The 18,259-nt window shown below is 44.2% G+C and overlaps 1 protein-coding gene across 4 annotated transcripts in view; it reads left to right on the top strand.

Moving 5' to 3' along the window:
* Positions 1-1,998: 1,998 nt before the first annotated feature.
* The window catches only part of ctif (CBP80/20-dependent translation initiation factor), a 194,087-nt gene continuing 177,826 nt past the window's right edge, over positions 1,999-18,259 (top strand). For all 4 annotated transcript variants that reach the window (XM_017711333.2, XM_017711332.2, XM_017711331.2 and 1 more), the window contains exon 1: positions 1,999-2,164. The gene's annotated coding sequence lies outside the window, so the exon portion shown is untranslated. The remainder of the gene's footprint in view (positions 2,165-18,259) is intronic.

Raw genomic sequence — 18,259 nt, 5'->3', positions numbered from 1 at the left:
ATGGATGGTTTATGGCCTTTGGAGGTCTCAGTGTCTTTTGGAGGCCCCCATCCCTACACTCATTCCTCCAATGCTACAGTAAAGCCCCAAAGAAAGACTTGAAAATGAACTTTAATAAGCAGCTTGTGTTTCTTCTTTGAACAGTGCTTGAAAAAGATGAAACAGCCTGTTATTTCCAGCTCAGTTATACATCTGCACATCTTTGATGTTAACACTTTTAATCATTTAAAATACTCTATCAGGGTACGGGCCGAGGGGCCTTTAATTCATTTACTTCACAGCAGCCATCACATAGCAAGGGCTATTGTTCCTGTAATAGCCATCTAGATCCTTGTGGTCTGACGCCCTGTAAGGCCCACTGAGGCTCACTAAGTCAGAGGCCCTTGGGCCCTGGCCCCACTGAGCTGGTTTGTAACCCAGCCTTGTATGTGTTGAAGAGAACCTGCAGACAGTGGAGCTTGAACGAGTACAGATATTAGGCCTCCAGGCTTTATATCACTAAGCTAGTGTTTGGAATAGTGAAGTGCTGTTCAGAGTCAGAGGAAAGAGAGAGAGCAGACTGAGTCACGGAGGAAAGATGCCAGAGCATGGAACAAACTTCTTTTAAAGCCAGTTTAGATGACTGTTATCCAGCCAATGTTGCGAAATACTGAGTAGCTCTGCAGCGGTGCACTGGCCAGCTTTACCTGAAAGTAAAACTGCAGTTCTCATTCAAAGACTGTGCTTAACTGTGTTCCAGGTTGGGTAATATCCAAATAAAACTACCTTTAGTCCAGTTTTACCATCCCTGCATGAAGCACTTTGCAAAAAAGTCCCACTTTTAGTGCGATACAGTGTGTAAACATTGCTAAAGCTCCAAAACCCATCATTCACTACCTGTCCTTACAGACCACATATGGAAATGAAGCTGCCCATGTTGTATTCAGTGTTTTTGTAATGTCACAAAAACCAACATATTCACATAATCCTGCCTGTTCAGTCTATGGAAGTTTTAGCCCCGCCCATTCAGATGGAAGTTATAAGAAATGTTTCATGAAGCATAGGCGCATATATATATATATATATATATATATATATATATATATATATATATATGTATATGTATGTATGTACACACACAATACTTTTTAACATGGAATTAGTTTCAGCTATAAAGGAAGCGCGGTTTGTGGACAAAATGTGGGCTAAAGCCAGTGAGTGAGCGCGGACGTAGCTCCTTTTGGTTAATAAAATAGGTTCTGGTATTGCCTGTTCGTAGGACATGGGAGCCAATTTCCACCAAAAAAAAAGTAGATCACAAGAATAACTTGGTACAAAAATACCAACTCATAATTATGACATAGTAAGTCTTAGTTATGAGATACTAATTCATAATCATGACGAAGTAAGTCATTAAGAGATGCCAATTCATAATTATGATGTAAGCCATTATTATGTTAGAATTATTAGAAAGTATGTCCTAATTTGATACTCTAATTCACAATTATGACCTAGTAAGTCATCGTTATGAGAAGGTAAGTCATAACTATGAGAAAACACGTCATTATCATGAGATACTAAGTCATAGTTATGACAGAGTAACTCATTATTATGGGAAAATAAGTCACGGTTATGAGAATATAAGTCATCATTACGAGATACTAAGTCATAGTTATGACAGAGTAACTCATTATTATGAGAAAATAAGTCACGGTTATGAGAATATAAGTCATCATTACGAGATACTAAGTCATAGTAATGACAGAGTAACTCATTATGAGAAAGCTAAGTCGTGACATAGTGACATAACAAGTCGTTGTATAGGGAAAAAAAGTCATAATTATGTCGTAACTAGGTCATAATTACGGGAGCCTTTCTCCTTGTTATGATCGCTAAATGTTTTGCTTGTAATGTCCAGCGGCGGGACGCTGTGCAGGACCCGCAGTCGCGTTCCTTTCATAAGACTACGTTTCCCATCATGCCCGAGCGGAGCCGTGACGTCACGTTCCCCGCATTCTCTCGCCCGGTCGTGTCTGAGTAACGCAGCCCGAGCGTTTCCCCTCTCCTGCCTCGCACACACACGCTCCCTTACCCCGAAAACCCGAGAAGCACCCCCATGACACGGCGGATTTAAACCCGCGAGGCCGCCCCGGATCCCCTCCGCCAGCCTGAGTCCACATTTAGGGTGAGTCTTTTTGTGTTTATCAGGAAAACCTCCAGCGTTTGTCCGGTAAACAGTGCGCCTTAGTTGGGTTAGCTGCCTGCCTGCCTGCCTGCCTGCCTGCCTGTCAGCAGCGTTAACGGCTGCTTAGCCTGCGCTTTCCCTGCCCTTCGTCCACTTTATGTCCACGAACCCGCTTCCTTTGCGCCTGAATTCGCCCCCGGATTGGAAACGAATGTCTTAACGATGACCCTGTTTCTGTGCTGTGAACCTGTTGGGTCTGCTCTGTGTGTGTGTGTGTGTGTGTGTGTGGGGAGGCTGCTGCTATCGCATTGGTTCATTATAATGAACAGCGACTGGCTTTAACTAAGTTGGGCAGCAAAGCTAAAGCAGGCAGCCTGCAAACCCGCACATTGTAGAGCCTTAACTGCCCCAACACCCCCATTTCAGCCTCTCGACGAGCTCATTTGTCCACAACGGACCACCATTTCTCGCTCCTGCCCATTGAGATGCACGCAGTCCCCCTGCGACCGATGTTTTAGTGGGTTACGGGCTTATAAATAACCCAATTGTCACCATAAATAGTGCAGCGTTTCTTCCAAGCCCGTGTGCGTTTTAGATTTTATAGTCTTGCCAGCTTACATCCACTTTTTAACCACAAAAACTGCCCATTTTTAGTGCGTTTTGGCTTCAGGTGGCTGGCTCGTTGTTGTTATTGTTGTTGTTATTGTTGTTGTTATTGTTGTTGTTGTTTATTATTATTGTTGTTTGGGGTCATTTAGGGGTATTTGAGGTGGTGCTGGGTGGGGAGGCGCTGCTGTAGGCTGTAAACACTGGATCTGGCTGCCTGTCGCTACCCAGCACGTCCTAAATGCTGTGTCAAGCTTACTGAAATGCAGGTGACCAGGCTTGACCAGGCTCACTGCTTTCAGTGACCGCTAACTTGGACAGCTCTGAAATACTGCACGGGTTAGGTTAGGGTTTAACTTTGCTCTGGTCAGGCTTAACCCGGTATGCAGTTGCTGGAGGACTGGCTAAAGGACCGTAGCTTAACGCGGTCGCAGCGCCTTTGTTAAACCGGCGCCTGAGCACTGCAGGCCGGGCAGAGCTGAGCTCAGACCCGCGGCGCTCCGGCTGGACGCTAAACCGTTTAGCTGTGCTGAGGTGTCTGCGGCTAACAGGGGAATCTGCCTTGCAGATGCTCGGATGTGGGCTAAGCTACAGTCCCAGCCACGTTGAGACAAGGGCGGGTGTTCCAGCACATGATTTCATTTAAAGCTGTAGTCGCTCAGCTCAGCTCAGCTCAGCTCAGCTCAGCTCATGGACCTCAGTGTATTTATATCTGTGAGATCTGAGCTAAATGGACCTGCTTATAGCCACGAGTGTAACAGGATCACAGTCTGGTGTCCTCTGTACTTTCAGTGGTTTTGCTTTTAGCAGAAAAATCTTTTTCCTGCCTCAGGATCTGCTAAATAACCCTCCAAGACATCTTAGTGTGTGTGTGTGTGTGTGTGTGTGTGTGTGTGTGTGCATTCTGTATACATTTCATGATGAATGGACTGAAAAAAAACCTCTGGTTCCATTGACTTACATTATAAGTAAAGCATGTTTTTCCTTCTCCTTGTATAACCTTGGGAATACAAGGTTTTCTTCCAACAACAGCGAAATGTACACCGTATTTCCAAAGGTATTCCCTCGTCTGGCTTCACACGCAGATGAACTTGAGTGATGTCCCATTCTGAATCCGTAGGGTTTGATATGATGTCGGCCCACCCTTTGCAGCTATAACAGCTTCAGCTCTTCTCGGAAGGCTTTCCACAAGGGTTAGGAGTGTTTATGGGAATTTTTGTCCGTTCTTCCAGAAGCGCATTTGTGAGGTCAGACACTGATAATGGATGAGAAGGTCTGGCTCACAGTCTCCGCTCTAATTCATCCCAAAGGTGTTCTGTTGGGTTGAGGTCAGGACTCTGTGCAGGCCAGTCAAGTTCTTCCACATTAAACTGGCTCATCCACATCTTTATGGACCTGCTTTGGGCGCTGGTGCGCAGTCATGTTGGAACAGGAAGGGGCCGTCCCCAAACTGTTCCCACAAAGTTGGGAGAATGAAATTGTCCAAAATCTCTTGGTGCTCAAGCGTTAAGAGTTCCTTTCACTGGAACTAAGGGGCCGAGCCCAACTCCTGAAAAACAACCCCACACCATGATGCCCCCTCCACCAAACTTTACACTCAGCACAATGCAGTCAGACAAGTACCGTCTCCTGGCAACCGCCAAATCCAGACTTGTCCATCAGATTTCCAGATGGAGAAGCGTGATTGGTCACTCCAGAGAACACATCTCCACTGCTCTAGAGTCCAGTGGTGGCGCTTTACACCACTGCGTTTCACGCTCCCTTCCCTTCCTTCCTTTCCTTCCTTCCCTTCCTTCCCTTCCTTCCCTTCCCTTCCTTTCCTTCCTTCCTTCCTTCCTTCCTTCCTTCCTTCCTTCCTTCCTTCCTTCCTTCCTTCCTTCCTTCCTTCCTTCCCTCCCTCCCTTCCTTCCTTCCTTCCCTTCCCTACCTCCCTCCCTTCCCTCCCTTCCCTTCCTTCCTTATCTTCCTTTCCTTCCCTTCCTCCCCTTCCTTCCTCCCCTTCCTTCTCTCCCTTCCTTCCTTCCTTCCTTCCTTCCTTCCTTCCTTCCTTCCTTCCCTCCCTCCCTTCCCTCCCTTCCCTCCCTTCCCTCCCTTCCTTCCCTCACTTCCCTCCCTTCCTTCCCTTCCTCCCCTTGCTTCCTTCCTTACCTCCCTTCCTTCCCTCCCTTCCTTCCCTCCCTTCCTTCCCTCCCTTCCTTCCCTCCCTTCCTTCCCTCCCCCCCTCCCTTCCTTTCCTTCCCTTCCCTCCCCTCCCCTGCTTCCTTCCTTTAATCTCTACAAATAAGTGTTGTATTGTCCTGTTTGCAGGTGTGTTTTGTCCCAATTTCTACATTTTTTTCATGTTTACTTTCATGTCAACATTTGCAGATACATACTTCAGAAATATTCTATAAAACCTTCAGCCTTGAAATTCCATATCAGCGCATCCATAAAACTGGCTGCAGCATTCATCGTTCTCAAGATTTGACCTTCTAATGTCAGTTTTTAGTGAATATTGTTAAAAAAAAATAAAACCCTTGTTCAGACTTTTGTGTGACGAGTCGGGAATGCTTGACAGAATTCTTGACAGACTCTTGTCAGGGATGGAGAAGCACAGCTGAATAACGCGGATATTTGGAACGGACCCTCCGTGCCCTTTTTCTTATTTTTCCTCTTGCAGTAAAATGGTTTACCTCAAGTAAAGAAATGATGATGCGTTGTGTTGGTGGTGAACTTTGCGTTAATATGTTACAGCTAGGAAATGGCGTAGCAGCCGATTCTGTGTCGTGTACGTGACGTCGAGCGCCGTGGGCTCATATGGCGGACCTGTTTATTCTTGAGTGAATAGCGCATTTCAGCCCCTGTGCAGGTCTGTCCTGTTTCCACGACTGAGGGTGGAAGTTCATGTATGTGTGTGTGAGAGAGACAGTGGTGTGTGTTTAGGCCTCATGGCCTCAGGATGATGATGATGATGATGATGACATGGACATTGTGAGAATGGATGCCTTCTTAAAAGAGCAGCTGCAGCTTTCATAAGAGAGTCCACAGCTGATCTTGTGGTTGCTGAGATTCAAGGAAATTTCCAGAATTTTTTCAAGATTTCTGCACGTTTCGATCGAACAAAGTCATTCCGAGAGGTTTGTTGTGAAATGCTCCATCCATCCACCACAGTGGTGGTGATGGGAACCAAATGCCCATAGAGTTTGGTGTCTCTAAAAGCGCCCTCACAGAAAGTTATTACATAAAATGTGTATGAATAACTGTCTGATGCCCGAGACATTGTTTTATGATATCCGTGCATGGTGGTGAGACACATGCAGGGAGTTCTGAGGGAAGATTGCTCCCAAAGAAAACTTCAGATTTCCACTATTTCACCATCAACATTACATTACATATAAAAACTTGGAACATGTTGATTCACTGGTGGTTTTGGATGGTAAATAAAATGGCTAAATTTGTGCTGTACACTCTTAAAAAAGGGTTCTTCAAGGGTTCTTTGGCATAGAACATTGTCCTATGCAGAACCATAAAGAGTCCTATAACCCTCTGTGTGATTAAAGGGTTCTTTGGCATAGAACATTTGTCCTATGCAGAACCATAAACAGTCCTATAACCCTCTGTGTGATTAAAGGGTTCTCCAAGGGTTCTTTGGCATAGAGCATTGTCCTATGCAGAACCATAAACAGTCCTATAACCCTCTGTGTGATTAAAGGGTTCTTTGCTTCATGAAAGGGTTCTTCAGATTGTTGGCAAATGTGCTGTAGATGGTTCTTTATAGAACGTTTTTGAAAAGCACCAGAAAGGGTTCTTCTACCGTTATGATGTCAAGCTTGTAGTAGGGAAAAGAACCCAACAGCACATTCTCTATTAAACCAAAGAACCCTTTCATGAAGCGCAGAACTCTTTCATCATGCAAAAGGTTCTTTGAGTGTTCATGGTCCTACATAGAACGGTTTTGTTCAGAAAGCCTTTAAGAACCATCGATTTAGGAGTGTAGACATTGTGACGCCTGGTTCCTATCACCACCATTGTAAAGAAGTCTGGGTGGCGAGTGGCTGTGTTCACATTACAGGCCTCGTTGCTCAGATCCGACCTCTCTGACTCGATGGTTCACACTCGTTTAGGTAAGAGACTCAAATCCGTCATTAACGTGATGAACCGACGTCCTGAAATGACCCTCATGAGCTCGTCCTACTCAGTAACGTCACGTGACTGAATCACTGCATCATCAGCACAAACGAGCAGAACGAGCTTCGCTGAGAAGATCATTAACTCTGATCAGCTCTCAGCTTCATTGTTAGAGCCAGACGGAGGAGAAAAAGGTGAGATGAGCTGCTTTTCCACCGTTTACAGGCTTTACCTTCTGTCCGGTGCTGTTGCCATGGTAACGCTGAATGGTGTTCATGCGCAGTGGAAAAATAAGCGCATGAATTCCGATCTGAGGGTCACATTAAGGTCACATGGACACGAATCGGATACGCATCCGATCTAGGACCACATGAAAGTGGCTCAGGTCGGATTTGAAAAGATCAGATTTGCGTCCACAGCCCTGAAAACACCAGATCTGAGTCGCTTCAGCCTGGTAATGTGAACATAGCCAAAGAGCCATAAACACTCAGATTCATTGGCCTGCTGGAATAGTTCTTCAGATTGCTGGTGAATGTGTTGAAAATGGGTCTGTATAGCACCAGAAGAGTTCTTGAGGACGCCAGAACAATAGCTGAACCCATTTTGGTGCCATTTCAGCCTGCAAATAGTTCTTTCAGTGTTTATGGTTGTATAGAATCATTGTCTTTACTAAAGAACCGTTGAAGAACCATCTTTTTCAAGAGTGTACAATGAATCATTTCCTGTCAAACCGCTCCGAGTGACTCCGTTTACATCTCGACGATTGAATTGTGCGGGAAGTTTAGAAAACTTGGAGGGATGCCCCTTTAAGGTTAGGTCCGGGTTAAGTGGAGCGCAGCAGCTTCTAATACAGAAAACCACAGAAGCACCCAGAAAGACAGGAATACGGTGTCCGATCTACACACAGAGGCTGGAGTTTTGCCCTCGGGCTCACGTCATCTGCTTTTAACTGCCAGGACAGTCGATCTTCACCGAGTTCAATAGGCTCACGGCCTTTGTGCGTTTACAGCCTGATTGAACTGAGTGGTGCGTGAAATAAGGCCGAAGTCGTCGCCTTGTTGAAGAGATGGTGATGCTTGTCAGTGGGGGGTGGGGTGGGGGGGGGGGGTGAGGGGGGGTGTAGTAGTTTTACTCAGTTCTGATTCTGTCAAATCAAGACTTGGCCTGACCCCACACATCATCTCTTCTGGCCCTGCTGGCCTTGATGTTACTCTTGATTAACCCTTTGTGTCAGGTTTATTTCACACTAAGGCTTTTTAATCACTAACGACAGGGACTTCAATGCAAACCGATGGTGTGTAATAACACCTTGGGCCCATGGCTTGTTTAGGGGTTAGTAAAAGTGTTTAGTTAGAAAGATTTTCCTGGTCTCACACACACACACACACACACACACACACACACACACACACACACACACACACACAAATGTATATGGCAGGTATAACAAATAGCTAAAGCTCAATTCATTCTCTGAGGGTACAAATATAATTGTTTTTTTTTTCCTCTCTTTTCCTTGTTTTCATTTTTTTTGTTGCTTTACATGTTCTGTATGTTTCTTTTATTTATTATTATTTTTTTTTTTTTCTCCTAGCTTCTACTATTTTTTTTTTCCCTCCTTTATTCCCCCTTGTAATTTTTGTCTGCTTGTATGTTTGCAATTTGTTGTCCTCCCACTACACGATGGCAGCATATACTACAAGAAATTTACTGTACCAGTAATAATTCAATCTTAGCGTTAAAGATTTCTTCATAATTAAATGCTTGGAGTGTAAACAAAGTCCTTCGGAGCGGTTTGGTGTGAAGTGCTCTGTTCTAGAGACACATCGCAAGTCAGAGTGGTTACAGTGGTGGTGATGGGAACCAGACGCCTGAAGAGCTCAGAGCATCTGAAACAGCGTCGGAAAGCTGTTGTATGAAATGGTTATGAATGCAGTGCCTGATGTGCGGCACATTATTTAATGACAGTGTTGAGAAGGCTTTGGCCCGACATGGTGGAGACATGTGAATAAGAACAAAATACCCCCCCCCACCCCCCCACCCCCCATTTCTGTGTTCACTTTTATCACTCTTACTAGCACATAAACCTTACAAGCCCCATGTAGGTTCACTGATGGTAAATAAAACGTCTTTATCTGAGTTGTAGTCATGGCGACCCCTGGTTCCCATCACCAGCACTGTAAAGAAATCTGAGCCTCTACAGTCAACCACTTCACATGAAACCCCTCTGAAAGACCCTGTTTACACCTCAGTGATGGAGTTATGAACGGTCTTCCCTTCTAAAAACAAAGATATCTGGGAGGAGCGGCATAGAATAACCACCTTCAGTTCCCTGAAGAAGGTTTTAAAGTTTAAAGAACCTTCACGTAGTGTAAATTAAAGGTCCACGTCAAGAACCGTTTAAGAACCTTTATTTTAGGAGCGTAATGGTCTTCATCTGGGTGATTTCACGCTTATTTGACTGAATTTCTTCAGAGCGAGGAGCTGTTGAGGTGCCTGTGTGGCGCCTTTAGGTTAATGATGGTACAGTCAGTAAGAAGACGTGATTATTCATGAACAGAATAAAAGCATCTGAAAGATTTGCTAGATGGAGGTCACCTTAATTCTGTTTAGTACATGATGCCGAGCAGCAGGGACACAGTTCGTGGCATCAGACAGAGGTCCGCGTCTGGCTCAGCCAGTCATGTTTTATTGTTTATACGGTTTTATACTGAAACGGTCAGAAATTTGGATGATATTGTGGTGTTGTTCTTTGTGTTGTCAGTTTCTGTGACAGCCAGACAGCAAAAGTTCCTTTTGTTAGCCCCCTTTTACCCTGTTCTTCTGTGGTCGGGACCCCCATGGACCCTCACAGAGCAGGTACTATTTTACTGATGATGATGATGACGGGTCAGCAGCACCTGACAGGTGTTCGATACTGCGGCTTTCTTACTCCACATATGGTGTATATGCAGTAAGCCTGTTTCTACGGAGCCCCGTTGGTAACATAGTATAAATAAAAAATAAAGGGTGGCCACGACTTAGTAAGCCGTCATCTCGTTCCCGCGCCTTACTAAGTCATGTCCACACCTCATTAACACATGGGAATGAGATCCTAATGTGTGGCCATGACTTAGTAAGGCGCAGGAACGGGATGACGGCTTACTAAGTCGTGGCCACGCTTTATTTATTTAATTTATACAGGATGTCAACAGGCCTCTGAATGTTTCTATTATTCTGGCCACAGAGATTCATTGCCTCGGTGGCCAGAATGGCAGTTTTTTTACGTACCTACGCCTGGAGGCAACGTATGAGATCACATACAGTTTATTCAGAGACCAGAGGAAGAGTGGAGGCACGTGGGGACGCAAGCGAGTCGCCAGCGATGATTTGAATAATGATGGAGAGAGATTGTAAAAGCTCAGAGAAGAAAGCAGAGCAGCGTTTCTGAAGCTGCCGCACAGAAACCTTCGGGCGGACTTGAGCGCTCTGTGTGCGGAGTTGCAGTTCCGGTTTAACCAGTGTTAACAAATCTACGGATGATCAGATGTCTCGTGGTGAGATGTTGGCCCGGCCCGCGCTTCAGCACGACTAACCATTAACGTGGCGTGCATTTATACATGTTGATGAGCTGCGTCACGACTCTAAACGCTGATGGCCCACGTTTTATTGATTGAAGCAGCAGCATTTCTTTAGTGCATCGCACCCGCTGCCCTTTCAGTTCTACACAGGCTGTGCTTGTGTGTTTATTTCTCTCTGCGCTGTTTAGTTTTAATGCTCTGGCTCCATTCCGAGATTTTCCTGCTCTGATAAAGTTTAGTTTTTCTCCTGTTAGGGCTGCATAAAAATATCATTTGTCTACTGTTTATTTGTTTTGAAGTGCTGGTGTCCCGGAAGGCTACAATATGCAGCCCCTTCTACGTTGTAACTGTGCTATGGTTTTATTTAGGCCAGGGTGTTTTAATCTTTAATCTTCAAATGTTTTATGTTTCTGCGTAAGGTATGGTATTAGTTTGAAACTCGGTGGAAAAGCTCTGTATCAGTACATGCCAAGATACTACCACCAGCATGTTTCACAGCTGGGACGAGGTTCTTGGGCCTGAATGCAGCAATTTGTTCTCACCTAACAAAGTTATTAGGAAACTTTAAAGTAGCAGCGATGTTCGTCCTGGAGAGCAGTGGCTTCCTCCCTGCTCTTCTTCCATGCATGATGTTTTTGTCAAGTGTTTTCTGGATGCTTGAGCTCATTAACCAGTGCAAGAGAGGCTTTACGGCAGATGTGGCCGTGAGGTTCTTTCACATCTGCCAGAGCATTGAACGCCTTGCTCGTGTGATTTTTAGTGATTTTTAGTGATTTTTGTTGGATGGCCACTCCTGGGAAGGGGAATAGTGGTGTTGAATAGTCTCCGTCATCACCGTCAGGCTGGATTGGTGAAGTCCAAACTCTTCGGAAATGGTTTGAGGATGAGCCACAGAGGTCCGGGGAATGGTGTGCGCTCACTCACGTATGCTGGAGGCTACAGATGTGCCTCGATATTTGAGTATTCATAGGAGTTCATGAGCAGACATTCAGTGAACCTCAGGAGCCAGTGAAGCACAGTGGATGCTAATGAAAGCATGTTGTCTGGAATGGGTGTTTTTCCTCTTCAGTGAATGATGTGCCAACATCAGTATACTTAACCAAAACCTCCCCAAGCAGAGACTCAGACACTCTCATCAAAATCATAGTGCACTCTGTCACCAACACACCACATAGACCTGTATCTTATCCTACCTCTGATTAATGTGCAACATCTGCTGCTGATAGATGCTACAAGTGCAGTACATACACACGTTCTGTGCAATATCTATAATCATTACTGTGTAGTATCTGCAATTTCTGAGCGATATCCAGTCATTACCTGCTCAGAAATGTGCAATATCCATACAGCTGCATGTGTAAGCTGTAACTTTGTATAGTTTCTTAATTCTATTTTTATTTTTTATAGTTTTCTGCGAACAGATGCCTTGTTTATTTATTTATTTCTACAGTGTATCTTATATTTTGTATTTTGTATGATGCACATCTTTGTTTACTTACTGCTCTTCATCTGCTGACTGTGTGTTCTGCTGTGACAATGCAAATTTCCCCCAGTGGGATAATAAAAGTCTATCTTATCTTAATGTTAACCTCAGCCTAGCCCAGGGGTCCACAACCCAAACGTTAAGAAGAGCCATTTTATCCATTCAACAGAAACCAGACCACCTTGGGAGACGCAACACTTTATATTTTATATTTTTTATTTATATATACACTATATATTTTACCCTCTTGGCTGTAAATGTGTATGTGCTAATATATTAGTATTAGGGGTGCGGGAAAAACCCGATTCTTAGATGCATCACGATGCAGACGTGAACGATTCTGAATCGATTCATAAATGTCAAATCGATTTTCTAAAAATTTATGACGTAACGTTGGCAGGGCGTAAAAGGCGGAACCTGGAAGCGCGGGAGTAAATCGCCCGGACAGTCTGTGGCGGCACATAACAAAAACACACATGGATGAGCGAGAAATCCGACCGGCTCTGCATTAAAAGCCAGGTTGGGTCAAGACTCGCAACCCAAATGTTAAGTAGAGATATTTATTTTGTCCTTTCAGCAAAGGAAAAACCACCTTGGGAGACATTTAATGTCCAGTATGTCTCAGTATGTGCTGATGTCCTAGTACAGGCTAAAGAGTATAAACAGAGCCCAGACTTGCTTTGCTTTGCTTGAAGCTTTAGCTCAGCTGTAGCTGCTTTCCTCCCAGAAAACTTTTCCTCAAAACTAGAACAGTTTCTTGTAAAATGTCTCTCAACGTTCGGCTGATTTACGAGGCTGAAGTCGCTTCTCGCTCAAACTTTCGCGTTCCACCTTAAATTCTGACTGAGGCGCCGAATGTAGCTGCTGCACTGTTTAAGGTGGAACGGGAAAATTCGAAAGAGAAACGACTTCATCTTCGCGACTTTTGAGAGAGATGCAGTCTCTCATTGCAGATTTAACGCACCACAAAATCAGCTGCGCCACTCATGAATGCGAGTGAGTCCACGTAACCAGTGCTTTCGCTTTTCTTCACTTTGGAGCCGAGATTTAGTGTCCGGTCTCGAAAACATTTTACTGTCACAGCGACACCCCCCCCCCCCCCCCCCCCCCCCCCCCCCCCGCCACAACGAGACCAAAACCGAGGTTATGAAATCACTAAAGAAAACGGGCAGGACGGCTGCGTGGACATCCGTCATCACTGGATCTTATGTCACCCTAACAGCGCATTTGAGTAGCAGATGAGTAGCAGCAGGGTCTCGTGTGCTCCAAACAAGAGCAGTGAATGAGTCGTCTAGTTCACTTACCCCATCACTTCCATTTGATTTATTAATAAAAGATATTGGAAGTAAATTTATTAAATATCATTGCAGACACTTTGCTTTAAAAGTACCAAGACAGTAAGAAAATAGAAATCCTTTAATCGTTTTATAATCGCATCGCAGCCTCTGAATCGTAGTCGAATCGTGAGGTGTCTAAAGATTCCCACCTCTAACTAGTACAGACGGAAAATGTAATATACTTGAAAACACAGACTTACTCCGCTCTGCTTTAATCTTTAGCTCGGCTACAGCTGCTTCTCTCGCATCTCCAGCAGGAAACTTTTTGCACAAAAGTGAAATAGTTTTTTTTTTTTTTTTTTTTTTAAATGTCTCTCAAAGTTTGATTTTTAGGAGACTGGAGTAACCTTCCTATTCCCTACCTTCTTGTTCAAAACCTTGTTCCCGTTCCACCTTAAATGGTGCCGGAGTGTAGCTGCTGCACCATTTAAGGTGGAGCAGCAGAAGTTAGAAGAAGCAGCTGGCGAATGAGAATCTGATTTCAGCTTCATGACGTTTTTAGTGTTTGTCAGTTTCTCGTTGCAGGTTAAACGTATCAGGGAACCAGCTGGAGTGACTACAAACACAAATAAGTCCATTCGTCTCCAAATTATCGATGTTCACAGAAATAACAAAGGGTTTATTTTGTCTTATTCTCCTTTTATTTTATTTTGACTTGATTTGGTTTTATTAACTTTTACGTTTTAGCTACGTATTAATGAGTGTTTTTGTGTTTTCTACTGTATTTTTATTTAATTTTATTATTAGTGGTTTGGAGACTGTGGCTCTGTCTAAAAGACAGGAGGCTGAGCTGGAGGTGGCGGAGATGAAGATGATGAGATTTTCGTTGGAAGTGACCAGGATGGACAAGATTAGAAATGAGCAGATCAGAGGGACGGTGAAGGTGGAGCAGTTTGGAGATAAAGCCAGAGAGGCCAGGTTGAGATGGTTTGGACATGTGTTGAGGAGGAATAGTGGATATATTGGGCAAAGAATGTTGGAGATGGAGCTGCCTGGTAGAAGGAGAAGAGGTAGACCTCAGAGAAGGTTTATGGATGTAGTGAAGGTGGACATGGAGATGGTTGGTGTGAAAGTAGAGGAGGCAGTGGATAGGGCAAGATGGAGGCAGATGATCCACTGTGGCGACCCCTAAAGGGAGCAGCCGAAAGAAGAAGATTATTAGTGTTTCATTGTTTTATCCTTGCCTGATTTGAGTCATTTTTAGGTCAGTTTACTTATTATTTGATATGTTCTCACACATTATCAATCCATTATTCTGTCAACTCGGCAACATTGTGAACGAGGGTCACCCTCAATGTTTTCCAAGGTTAAATAAAGGTTGGGCGGTCAGTCGGTCAGAAAGCACTTTTCCAGGAAAGAAACGTTCTTTTTTCAGCTTCCAGGAAACGGCATACAATACGGTTAACTGTCAGGTCCTGGATCCCATGTGGAAAATGTACAAAATAGCACTAAAAAGCTGAAAACAAACTGCTTGGCAACAAGGAAACGACCATTTCATGAGTTTTATAGAATTGGATATTTACATATCGGATAGATTTAATATATAATGAGCTATAAATCACTAAAATATTACTAAAACTGAATAGCAATATCACAGTTGGCCGAAATCACAGTTTATCAGTATAGATGACGCATGACTTAGTACTCAGAAATATTTTTAAATAAATAAAGTGGATCAAAGATACTGAAATATATCTGGAGCAGCTACAAGCACATTAGTGGAGTTATAGACAAGGACAACACACCAAGCTAAGACAAAATAAATCGCCATTGTGATAAATGACATCACAAAGCACCGGTCAGGCATTACATCATGACCACCTCCTTGTTTCTACGCTCACTGTCCGTCTTATCAGCTCCACTTACTGTATAGCTGCACTCTGTAGTTCTACAGCGGTGGGTCGGTCAGTGGGTCTTAATTTTTTTAAGCTTTTTAGCTGTGTGAGTGTGAGAGAGTTTGTCTGTGAGAGCCATAACCGTGTGCATATGCAGGGTGTATGGTGGCGCTGGAGAGTGTTGGGGGCTGGAGTCTGATGTTTCGTGTGGTATTGATTGTTTGGTTCTGCAGTCGTGAGGTTGGGTGCTCTGTGTGTCCTCACTGAAAGGCACAGCTCACAGCTAAAAACACTGCACTGGGTTAGCATTCGGACTGACTCGCAGAGCAGCACAGAACAGTAGCTGCCCTTGTCTTTGTCCTTGGTAGTTACTGGTCATCACATCATACGTCTCAGCAAAATCCGTCCAGTGGACGTAGAACATCTGCACATTTACACTGATTGCAGTAAATCGTGATGCTGATTAACACATCGCTGCTTTTAAAGCATCAGCCTGAAGGTGGAGGTTCATCTGTTTTGATTCTGGGGTGTTAGCGATAATAATTAGGGCTGACATGGTCGCTCAGTTAAAAAAACAAACAAACAAACAAACAAACAAAAAAATGTAAACATTGGTTTAAAATGATCGTCTTAGCGAATCGTCAGTGGTTGCTTGGCTCTTTGCATGGTGATGCATGTGATGGACACAGTTTATGTCCCGTAGTTTCACCACTGGGCTATTTTTCACTTGTGTCCACTCACTGTCCACTCTATTAGACTCTCCTACCTTGTCAGTCCACCTTGTAGATGTAAAGTCAGAGACGACAGCTCATCTGCTGCTGCACAGTTTGTGTTGGTCATCCTCTAGTCCTTCATCAGTGGTCACAGGACGCTGTTGGCTGGATATTTTTGGTTGGTGGACTATTCTCAGTCCAGCAGTGACACTGAGGTGTTTAAAAACTCCAGCAGCACTGCTGTGTCTGATCCACTCAGACCAGTGCAACACACCCTAACACACCACCATCACGTCAGTGTTACTGCAGTGCTGAGAATGATCCACCACCCAAATAGCACCTGCTCTGTGAGGGACCATGGGGGTCCTGACCACTGAAGAACAGGGTAACAGAGTATCAGAGAAACAGGTGGACTATACAGGAAGTGGAGCTGATAAGATGGACAGTGAGCATAGAAACGAGGAGGAGGTCATGATGTAATGCCTGACCGGTGTTTTGTGATGTAATTTATCACAATGGCGATTTATTTTGTGTTATGAAGCAGTCTTAGCATTGTCTGCCGTTTCCTGGACGCTGAAAAATGAAATAAATAGTGAGTTTCTTTCCTGGAAAAGTGCTTTCTGTCTAGTTATTAAAATTAATACTGCGTAAAGTTACCTTTTGACATTATTTTAAGTGCAGGAAAAAACAGAAAAGTCTAGGCTATGTCAGCTTTAGAAGATGCATGCATAGGTTTATTAACTTTATGAATTCTAACATAAGTATATCAGCCAGCCCTTATTCAAGTTTCAAATGTAATGATTCACTGAATCATTTTCTTAAGAATCGGCATCGATTTGAATCACTGTAAGGTCAGTGGTTCACACCATTGGCTTCAAGTGAATGGGGTGGGGATTTACCACTGAGTTCCACTGAAGCATGCGTAAACTGAGCGCTGGGGATTATGGCCCATTAATCTGTCTCGGAGTGTGTGGCTGGAGCATGTGAACATGTGTAATTGTTCAAATCTCTTTGTCAAATCCTGTTACATGATAGTTCTTCTTAATCTTGGTAAATTTTGGTGGCTTTGGACTTTGGTTTTTGTAACTGCTTGTGTTTGGTCAACTTTATTCTCTCCTGCTTGACAGACCTGAGACATTTCCCAACCTTGTGGACGGTCTGTTTGCTGTTTGGTTGAAGAGTTTCTAGGTTTCATGACGGCTAAATCCTGCAAACGCCGGTGGTTTGCTGGAAGCTGGCGCTGAAGTAGTGGGTCGTATTTGCTGTTTTGTAGCTGTTAACCCATAGACAGAGGAGAGATTGGCAAAGCTTTGAATGGCATTCCAGACATTGTGTGTGAACTGTGCTAGTGTAAGCATGTGTGTGCATGTGGACACACGCCAACACTCGTGTTTTGTTTGTGTGTGTGTGTGTGTGTGTGTGTGAATCTGTGTTTGCAACGTACAAATGTATCTGAACCGATCTGTCTCTATAACCTGTACTCTTTTGATGAGTTATGTGTTTTTTCAGTGTTTTTAGGAGGCAAACAATGTGTAGATGTTGTGGGTGTAGCACTGCAACGATGCAGAACGCATGTAGGCCAGTGAGTCCTCATTCAGCAGTCCCTCCCATCCCTTCCCCAAAATGTCATCGGGCCACCAGGAAAAACAATGGCCCTGTTGTTGGCCACTGCGTGACACTTAGTGGAGTACAGTGTCAACAACCTCCTCAGCATCCGCCCACTAAACCAAGGAACCCCACAGTATGTATTCATTCACCCAGCCCCCCCCGGCATCAACCAATCAAATTCATGCCACCCCATTCACCCACCTAAGGCATCTACCAATCATGCCGATGTCCAATTATCCATCCACCCACCAAACCTAAGACCCCTCCATTCAAGCATCTATCAACCAAACCCACAACCTTCTGGGATCCACCATCAAACCTAAGACATCTAGAATTAACCAACGAAGACCTACCAAACCAAAGACCCATCGTTAATTAGATAATCCACCCACCAAACCCAAGACCACTTTTTTTTTTTCCAAGAATTCACCATCCAAACTCAAACCCCCTGCATCTCTCCAACAACTTAACAACCAAGGCCTCCTGTCATTCAAGCATCCACCCATCAAACCCAGGACCCCTGGAATCCACCAGTGAAACCCAAGACCTCCAGAATCCACCAATCCCAAGACTTTCAAGAATCCACCCATCAAACCCCTAAAACCCCTAGCATCTATCCACCCACCAATTCATCAAGTACCCCATATTCAAACATCCCACCAAACACTGGAATCCGTCAGTCAAAGATTCCATAAACCAGGTCCACCAAATTCAGGACCCTTTATAATTCAAGAATCCGTCCACCGATCCCAAGAACCCCCAGCATCCATCCATCCACCCACACTCAAGGCCCCATCCATTAAACTCAAACACCCTAGTATCAAACCATCTAGTAAACCCTTGACC

Source organism: Pygocentrus nattereri, chromosome 16, assembly GCF_015220715.1.
Source record: "Pygocentrus nattereri isolate fPygNat1 chromosome 16, fPygNat1.pri, whole genome shotgun sequence".
Lineage (NCBI taxonomy): Eukaryota > Metazoa > Chordata > Actinopteri > Characiformes > Serrasalmidae > Pygocentrus > Pygocentrus nattereri.
Note: the sequence above shows the minus strand (reverse complement) of the source record. Positions and strands in the feature narration are given on the sequence as shown.